We start from the raw sequence: 10142 nt of genomic DNA, 5'->3' as shown, positions 1-10142 counted from the left end.
TCCTGGTTTATGGCTGGCTCTGGCCAGGCCTAGTTTAGTTGTTGTAGCCATTTGGAGAGTGAAGCAGTAGATGGAAGATTCTCTCTCTCTCTCTCTCTCTCACTCTCACTCTCTTACTCTCTCTCTCCTCTTTCTCTCTCTGTAACTCTGCCTTTCAAATTAATCAAGAAAAAAATTAAAAATTATTTTAAATGAGACATATATATCTATCCATCTAATCAACAGAATTGCTATGTACAAAGAAGCCACAAATAGGAAGCAATTTTAAAGGACACAGACAGACTAGAAAATGAATACCCATTTGAGAAATGAAACAAGGAAGGACTAATCTATGTAATATCTTCAAGTGTTATTTAAAAAAATATACAGTAGTACATAATTCCTATCAGTTTGTTTGACAAAGATTTTAAACGAAGTTTGAGAAAACATTGTATTTTCATCAAAATTGATACAGGCATTTCTTTTTGGTGATTTTAGCTCCCACATATAAAGGAGAACCTGTGGTATTAGTCTTTCTGTGTCTGTCCAGCATGTTTTTGTTTTTGTTTTTGCTTTTTTGCTCAAGTTTACTTTGCTATTCTGGGTATTTTTTTCATACATATTTTTGGATTGTTTTTTTTACTTTTATAAAGAATGTCATTGGTATATTGACAGGGATTGCACTGAATGCATACTTAAGATGCTATAGATTCTTAATGATAATAAATCTTACAATCCATGAGCAAGAAATATCTTCACATTTTTATGTCCTTGATGATTTCTTTCATCAATATTTTATAAATTTTATTGTAGAGATATTTCATTTCTTTGATTAAATTTATTCCTAAATATTGGATTGTGTTTGTGATATAGTGAATGGGATTTCAAACCTGATGTCTCTTTCAGTGAGATCATTGTTGGTACATAAAAAGCCTACTGTTTTGGTTAGCTCCCTTTGTAACTGTGATTTCACTGAACTGATTTATAAATTCTAACAGCTTTTTGCTGTAGTGCTTGGTTTTCATCCAGGTACAACATCATGAAATTTGCAAATGTTAATTTTTAAAAGTTTATTTATTTATTTGAAAGGCAAATACAGAGAAGGCAAGGCATAGAAAGAGAAATAATCCATCTATTCATTTCCCAAATGGCTGCAACAACCAGGCCTGGGTCAGTCTGAAGCCAGGAGCTAGAGATTTATCCAAGTCTCCCACATGGGTTCAGGGGCCCAAAACTTGATCTGTTCTCTGCTGCCTTCCCAGGTGCATCAGTAGAGAGGTGGATCATGAGTGGAGTATCCAAGAATCCAACTGGTGACCATATGAGATGGTCATGCTTCAGGCGGTGGCTTTACCCACGATGCCACAGAGCTGGTCCCAAATATGGCTATTTTGAATTACTACTTTCCAATTTTAATTACCTTATTTATTTTCCCTCCCAAAATGTTCTTGCTAGTACTTCCAACAATATACTGAATAAGACTGGTGAAAAATGGACATTTTTCTTTAATTCCATATTTGAAAAGAAGTGATTTCTGCTTTATACTTTTCAGTATAAAAGTAGCTGTTGGTCTGTCTGAGTACTAGTTATAGCATTAAATCTCAATGTACAGCACACTAAGGACAAAGATCCTACATGAGGAGTAAGTGCACTGTGACTCCTGTTGTTGACTTAACAAATTGACACTCTTGTTTATGGCATCAGTAATCACCCTAGGCTCTTGTCATGAGCTGCCAAGGCTATGGAAGCCCTCTGAGTTCACCGACTCTGATCATATTTAGACAAGGCCATGGTTAAAGTGGAAGTTCTCTCCTCTCTTCAGAGAAAGGTACTTCCTTCTTTGATGACCCATTCTTTCCACTGGGATCTCACTCACAGAGATCTTTCATTTAGGTTTTTTTTTTTCCCCAGAGTGTCTTGGCCTTCCATGCCTGAAATACTCTCATGGGCTTTTCAGCCAGATCCGCATGCCTTAAGGGCTGATTCTGAGGCCAGGGTGCTGTTTAGGACATCTGCCATTCTATGGGTCTGCTGTGTATTTCACTCCCCATGTTGGATCGTTCTCTCCTTTTTTTATTCTATCAGCTAGTATTTGCAGACACTATTCTTGTTTATGTGATCCCTTTGGTTCTTTGTCCTATCATTATGATCAATTGTGAACAGAAATTGACCACTGGGACTAGTGAGATCGCATTGGTACATGCCACCTTGATGGGATTGAATTGGAATCCCCTGGTATGTTTCTAACTCTACTGTTAGAGGTAAGTCAGCTTGAGCATGTCCCGAATTGCACATCTCTTCCCTCTCTTATTCCCACTCTTATATTTAACAGTGATCACTTTTCAGTTAAGTTTCAGCACTTAAGAAGAATTGTGTATTGATTACAGTATTCAACCAAAAGTATTAAGTAGAACAAACAAAAAAAATACTAAGAGGGATAACATATTAAGTTGCTCATCAACAGTCAGGGTGAGGGCTGATCAAGTCACCGTTTCTCATAGTGTTCATTTCACTTTAACAGGTTTCCTTTTTGGTGCTCAGTTAGTTGTCACCTATCAGGGAGAACAAGTGGTATTTGTCCCTTTGGGATTGGCTTATTTCACTCAGCATAATGTTTTCCAAATTCCTAACAGGGATCACTTTTCAGTTAAAATTTAAACACCTAAGGATAATTGTGTGTTAATTACAGAGTTCAACCAATGGTACTAGAACAAAAAAAATACTAAAATGGATAAAGTGTTACATTGTACATCAACCGTGAGGACAAGAGCTGATCAAGTCACTGTTTCTCATAGTGTCCATTTCATTTCAATAAGTTTCTCCTTTGGTGCTCAGTTAGTTGTTGCCAATCAGAGAGAACATATGATATTTGTCCCTTTGGGACTGGCTTAATTCAGTCAGCATGATGTTTTCCAAATTCCTCCATCTTGTTGCAAATGACCGGGTTTCGTTGTTTTTGACTGCTGTATAGTATTCTATAGAGTACATGTCCCATAATTTCTTTATCCAGTCTACTGTTGATGGGCATTTAGGTTGGTTCCAGGTCTTAACTATTGTGAATTGAGATGCAATAAACATTAATGTGCAGACGGCTTGTTTGTTTGCCAATTTCATTTCCTTTGAGTACATTCCAAGGAGTGGGAAGGATGGGTTGAATGGCGGGGTTATATTCAGGTTTCTGAAGAATCTCCAGACTGACTTCCATAGTGGCTTAACCACTTTGCATTCCCACCAACAGAGGGTTAGTGTCCCTTTTTCCCCACATCCTCGCCAGCATCTGTTGTTGGTAGATTTCTGAATGTGAGCCATTCTAACTGGGGTGAGGTGAAACCTCATTGTGCTTTTGATTTGCATTTCCCTGATTGCTAGTGATCTTGAACATTTTTTCATGTGCCTGTTGGCCATTTGGATTTCCTCTTTTGGAAAATGTCTATTGAGGTCCTTGGCCCATCTCTTCAGTGGGTTGTTTGTTTTGATCTTGTGGAGTTTCTTGATTTCTTTGTAGATTCTGGTTATCAACCCTTTATCTGTTGCATAGTTTGCAAATATATTTTCCCATTTTGTTGGTTGCCTCTTCACTTTCCTGAATGTTTCTTTTGCAGTACAGAAACTTCTCAATTTGATGCAATCCCAAATGTTAATTTTGGCTTTGACTGCCTGTGCTTCTGGGGTGTTTTCCAAGAAGTCATTGCCAGTACCTATATCTTGCAGGGTTTTTCCAATGCTCTCTAATAATTTGGTGGTGTCAGGTCATATATTTAAGACTTTAATCCATGTTGAGTGAATTTTTGTGTAAGGTGTAAGGTACGGGTCTTGCTTCATGATTCTGCATGTGGAAATCCAATTTTCCCAGCACCATTTATTGAATAGACTGTCCTTACTCCAGGGATTGGTTTTGGATTTTTGATCAAATATGAGTTGGCTGTAGATGTTTGGATTGATTTCTGGTGTTTCAATTCTGTTCCATTGGTCTATCCATCTGTTTCTGTACCAGTACCATGCTGTTTTGATTACAACTGCCCTGTAGTATGTCCTGAAATCTGGTGTTGTGATGCCTCCAGCTTTTTGTTTTTGTTGTACAAGATTGCTTTAGCTATTCGAGGTCTCCTGTGTCTCCATATGAATTTCAGCATCATTTTTTCCAGATCTGAGAAGAAGGTCTTTGGTATCTTCATTTGGTATTGCATTGAATCTGTAAATTGCTTTTGGGAGAATGGACATTTTGATGATATTGATTCTTCCAATCCATGAGCATGGAAGATTTTTCCATTTCTTGGTATCCTCTTCTATTTCTTTCTTTAAGGTTTTGTAATTTTCATAGTAGATCCTTAACGTCCTTGGTTAAGTTTATTCCAAGGTATTTGATTGTTTTGTAGCTATTGTGAATGGGATTGATCTTAGAAGTTCTTCCTCAGCCATGGCATTGTCTGTGTATACAAAGGCTGTTGATTTTTGTGCATTGATTTTATACCCTGCTACTTTGCCAAACTCTTCTATGAGTTCCAATAGTCTCTTAGTGGAGTTCTTTGGGTCCCCTAAATAAAGAATCATATCATCTGCAAAGAGGGATAGTTTGAGTTCTTCCTTCCCAATTTGTATCCCTTTAATTTCTTTTTCTTGCCTAATAGCTCTGGCTAGAACCTCCAGAACTATATTGAATAGCAGTGGTGAGAGTGGGCATCCCTGTCTGGTACCAGATCTCAGTGGAAATACTTCCAACTTTTCCCCATTCAATAGGATGTTGGCCGTGAGTTTTTCATAGATTGCTTTGATTGTATTGAGGAATGTTCCTTCCAAACCCAGTTTGCTTAGATTTTCATCATGAAAGGATATTGTATTTATCCAATGCTTTCTCTGCGTCTATTGAGATAATCATATGGTTTTTCTTCTGCAGTCTGTTAATGTGGTGTATCACATTGATTGTATTGCGCACATTAAACCATCCCTGCATACCAGGGATAAATCCCACTTGGTCTGGGTGGATGATTTTTCTGATGTGCTGTTGTATTCTATTGGCGAGAATTTTATTGAGGATTTTTGCATCTATGTTCATCAGGGATATTGGTCTGTAATTCTCTTTCAATGCTGCATCTTTTTCTGGCATAGGAATTAAGGTGATGCCAGCTTCATAGAAAGAATTTGGGAGGACTCCCTCTTTTTCAATTGTTCTGAATAGTTTGAGAAGAATTGGAGTCAGTTCTTCTTTAAATGTCTGGTAGAATTCAGCAGTGAATCCATCTGGTCCTGGGCTTTTCTTTGTTGGGAGGGCCTTTATTACTGTTTCAATTTCTGTCTCAGTTATGGGTCTGTTTAGGTTTTCGATGTCTTCCTGGTTCAATTTAGGTAGATGGCATGTGTCCAGTAATCTATCCATTTCTGATAGGGTTCCCTGTTTGCTGGCATACAAGTCCTTGTAGTAGTTTCTGATGATTCTTTTTATTTCTGTGGTGTCTGTTGTTACGTTTCCTTTTTCATCTGTGATTTTATTGATTTGGGTCTTTTCTCTTCTTTTTTTAGTCAGTTGGGCCAATGGGGTGTCAATTTTATTTATTTTTTCAAAAAACCAGCTCTTTGCTTGGCTGATTTTTTGTAATTTTTTTTTTGGATTTAATCCTGTTGATTTCTTCTCTGATTTTAATTATTTCTCTTCTCCTACTAGATTTGGGTCTGGTTTGCTGTAGGTTTTCTAGATCCTTGAGGTGAATTGAAAGCTCATCTGTTTGGTGCCTTTCCAATTTCTGCTTTTGCTGCATCCCATAAGTTTTGGTATGTTGTGCTGTTATCCTCATTTACTTCCAGAAAGTTTTTGATTTCTCTTTTGTTTTCTTCTATGACCCATTGTTTATTCAGGAGCATGTTTTTTCAATCTCCATGTGTTTGCGTATGCTCTAGGGATTCCTGAGTTGCTAATTTCCAACTTCATTCCTTTATGGTCTGAGAAGCTGCATGGTATGATTCTAATTCTTTTGAATTTGCTGAGACTTGCTTTATGGCCTAGTATGTGGCCAATGCTAGAGAAGGTTCCATGTACTGCTGAGAAGAATGTAAAATCTTTAGCTGTAGGATGGAAAGTTCTGTATATATCTGTTAGATCCATTTGGGCTATAGTGTCAATTAAATCTACTGTATCCTTGTTGATCTTCTGTCCTGTTGATCTGTCTATTTCTGAGAGTGGAGTATTGAAGTCCTCCAGTACTATTGTATTGTGGTCTAAGTCTCCCTTTAAGTCCCTTAACAAATCTTTTAAATAAACTGGTGCCCTGTAATTAGGTGCATATACATTGATAATTGTTATATCTTCCTGTTGAATTTATCCCTTAATTTTATATAGTGTCACTCTTTGTCTCTCTTAACAGTTTTTGTGGTAAAGTTTATGTTGTCCGATATTAAGATGGCTACGCCCGCTCTTTTTTCATTTCTGTTGGCATGGTATATCTTTTCCAGCCTTTCACTTTCAGTCTGTATGCATCTTTGTTGGAAAGATGTGTTTCTTGTAAGCAGCAAATAGATGGGTTTTGTTCCTTAACCCAATCAGCCAATCGGTGTTTTTTAACTGGACAGTTCAGGCCATTCACATTCAATGTGACTAATGATAAGTGGTAACTTTGCCCTGCCATTTGCCAAAGATAAGTTCTAATATATGCTTTGAATTCCCTGTGATCTTTTGCTGTGAGCTTTCCTTCCTTTACCTTCTTTCATATTGATGACCGTGTTTCTGTGTTTCTGTGTGTAACACATCTTTAAGCATCTTTTGCAGGGCTGGACGAGTGGCAACAAATTCTTTCAATTTCTGTTTGCAATGAAAAGTCTTTATTTCACCTTCATTCACAAATGATAGCTTTGCAGGATATAATATTCTGGGCTGGTTGTTGTTCTCTCTTAGTACCTGGGCTATATCTCGCCATTCCCTCCTAGCTTGTAGGGTTTCTGATGAGAAGTCAGCTGTGAGTCTGATTGGAGATCCTCTGAGAGTAATCTGATGTTTCTCTCTTGCACATTTTAGGATCTTTTCTTTATGTTTCACTGTGGAGAGTTTAATTACAACGTGTCGTGGTGAGGATCTCTTTTGGTCGTGTTTATTAGGGGTTCTGTGAGCTTCCTGTACTAAGATTTCTCTGTCCTTCTCGAAACCTGGGAAATTTTCTGCTAATATCTCACTAAAAAGGCCTTCTAATCCTTTCTCCCTCTCCATGCCTTCAGGAACTCCTAGAACCCGAATGTTGGGTTTTTTAATAGTATCCTGAAGATTCCCGACAATATGTTTTAGATTTCTAATTTCCTCTTCTTTTCTTTGGTCTGACTGTATCCTTTCCTGTTCTCTGTCTTCTAAGTCCGATATTCTCTCTTCTGCTTCACCCATTCTGTTTGTAAGGCTCTCTAATGTGTTTGTCATTTGATCTATTGAATTCTTCACTTCATTATGATTTCTCGTCACTATCACAGTTTCCTGTTGTACTAGTTGTTTCATTTCATTTTGATTCCTCCTTAATATTTCATTTTCTCAGCCGGAGGAAGCAGCGCGGGCCCGAACGTCGTCGGCCCGCCACCTCCGCCGACGCTGCGCTGCGATCCCACCGTGCTGGCCAGGCCCGAAGTGGTCTGGCCTGTTTGGGCTCAGCGGCCACAGGGCCGTGGTTTCCGATGGAAATCATATGACAGAATACTTGGATGACATTTATTTGAAAGATCTTCAAGAATTACAGAAGACAAAAAAACACTAATGCGTTTGAGAAAGCGGTAAATTTTGGGGGAGGGGGACAAAGCAACTGCTTTCTGATCTGCAACTTGGCTGGATGCTAAGATGTCCGTGGACATGAATAGCCAGGGGTCTGACAGCAATGAAGAGGACTATGACCCAAATTGTGAAGAGGAGGAAGAGGAAGAGGATGAGGACCCTGGGGACATAGAGGACTATTATGTGGGAGTAGCCAGTGATGTGGAGCAGCAGGGGGCCGATGCCTTTGATCCTGAGGAGTACCAGTTCACCTGCTTGACCTACAAGGAGTCCGAAGGCGCCCTCAAGGAGCACATGACCAGCTTAGCCTCTGTCCTAAAGGTATCTCATTCAGTTGCTAAACTTATATTAGTTAATTTCCACTGGCAAGTCTCAGAGATTTTGGACAGATACAAGTCCAATTATGCTCAACTGCTTGTTGAAGCCCGAGTTCAACCTAATCCATCAAAACATGTCCCCACAGCCCATCCCCCTCACCACTGTGCAGTGTGTATGCAGTTTGTGCGGAAGGAAAACCTACTTTCTTTGGCCTGTCAGCACCAGTTTTGCCGCAGCTGCTGGCTCAGGACTGTCCACTTCGTACACCAGAGGACTTTGTGTTTCCGTTGCTTCCCAATGAAGAACTGAGAGACAAATACAGGTCCTACCTCTTCTGGGACTATGTGGAGAGTCATTACCAGCTCCAGCTGTGTCCTGGTGCAGACTGTCCCATGGTTATTCGAGTACAGGAGCCTAGAGCTCGCCGAGTGCAGTGCAATCGGTGCAACGAAGTCTTCTGTTTCAAGTGTCGTCAGATGTATCACGCCCCCACAGACTGCGCCACAATCCGGAAATGGCTCACGAAGTGTGCAGACGACTCTGAAATGGCCAACTACATTAGTGCCCACACTAAAGACTGTCCCAAGTGCAACATCCGCATTGAGAAGAATGGAGGCTGCAATCACATGCAATGCTCCAAGTGTAAACACGACTTCTGCTGGATGTGTCTAGGAGACTGGAAGACTCATGGCAGTGAATACTATGAGTGCAGTCGGTACAAGGAGAATCCTGACATTGTCAACCAAAGCCAGCAAGCCCAGGCCAGGGAGGCCCTCAAGAAGTACTTGTTCTACTTTGAGAGGTGGGAAAACCACAACAAAAGCTTGCAGCTAGAGGCGCAGACATACCAGCGGATTCATGAAAAGATTCAAGAGAGGGTTATGAATAACCTGGGGACGTGGATCGACTGGCAGTATCTACAGAACGCTGCCAAGCTCTTGGCCAAGTGTCAGTACACTCTGCAATACACCTATCCCTATGCGTACTACATGGAGTCTGGACCCAGGAAGAAGCTGTTTGAATACCAGCAGGCTCAGCTGGAGGCTGAGATCAAAAATCTGTCATGGAAAGTGGAGCGTGCTGACAGCTATGACCGAGGGGACTTGGAGAACCAGATGCATATAGCAGAGCAGCGGAGGAGAACCCTGCTGAAGGATTTCCATGACACCTAGGCTGGGACGTGGACGTGCTGGGGTGAGGAAGACGTGGCTGCAAGGTCTCCTGACTGCCAGGCTGCATGCTGTAGGCTCTGCCTTCACGACCCCAGGCGGCAGCCAGGGCCCCACTCCTGAGAGACACTGGCAACACCTCCTAGTCATTTTACGTTTTCTTCTCATCTTCTTGCTTTTTGTTTCTACCAGGGTAGAGGCCATGTTGAATTGGCCTCTTTTCAGGACTTTTAATTCCCCCTGGATGATTGTTGGGAGGGAGGGAAAGTTTTTTCTGAATGGCTATTAATAGTATTAGATCATTACAACTTACGTAATTTTCAGAGGTTGTATGATTATACAACAAAAAAGGCAAACAAACCATAGGATAACACAAAGCCCCTTTTAAAAATAAATTGGCCTTGGAGTGTTTCAAAAAAAAATATTTCATTTTCTCGAGAGAGATATTCTATCTTGTCCATTAAGGATTTCTGTAGTTCAAGAATTTGTTTTTGAGAACTTCTTAATGTTCTTATCAATTGTTTGAGATCTGCTCCTTGCATTTCTTCTATCTCATCATCTTCATAATCTTGAATTGGGGTGTCTTTTTCATTTGGGGGTGTCATGGTGACTTCCTTGTTTTTATTACCTCGGTTTTTGCGTTTGTTATTTGGCATATTGGAGATATTTGGTTTCTTCACTGTGGTGCTTTTTCTTGTTATACTATGACTCTAGATTAAGTGGACTGTCTGTTTTTGATGGAGCCTTAGAGGCTTGAGATGGGTGTGGCCTGAGAGCTCTGTTTGGTGTGCCAAAGGTGACACTCCCAGGTTAGGCGTGGTAGATCTCTCTCTCTCTCTCTCTTTCTTTTCTTGATTCAAAAGGGAAGTAATTCCACACAGCTGAACGAAGTTGGAGGTAGTTAGCAGGCAAATGATATACCCACAGGAGCCAGAGATTGG

At 40.1% G+C, this 10142-nt stretch overlaps 1 pseudogene across 1 annotated transcript; it reads left to right on the top strand.

Annotated features, from left to right (window-relative positions):
- The first annotated feature begins 7485 nt into the window (after positions 1 to 7485).
- LOC138848222 (E3 ubiquitin-protein ligase ARIH2 pseudogene) lies at positions 7486 to 9623 on the top strand (annotated as a pseudogene). Its single transcript, XR_016230118.1, has one exon. The product of XR_016230118.1 is annotated as an E3 ubiquitin-protein ligase ARIH2 pseudogene (transcript).
- The last annotated feature ends 519 nt before the right edge of the window (positions 9624 to 10142 follow it).

The sequence above is a fragment of the Oryctolagus cuniculus genome, chromosome 2, assembly GCF_051225735.1.
Source record: "Oryctolagus cuniculus isolate XC-2025 breed Fujian yellow rabbit chromosome 2, ASM5122573v1, whole genome shotgun sequence".
Classification (NCBI taxonomy): domain Eukaryota; kingdom Metazoa; phylum Chordata; class Mammalia; order Lagomorpha; family Leporidae; genus Oryctolagus; species Oryctolagus cuniculus.
This window is presented reverse-complemented; position numbering and strand designations above follow the sequence as displayed.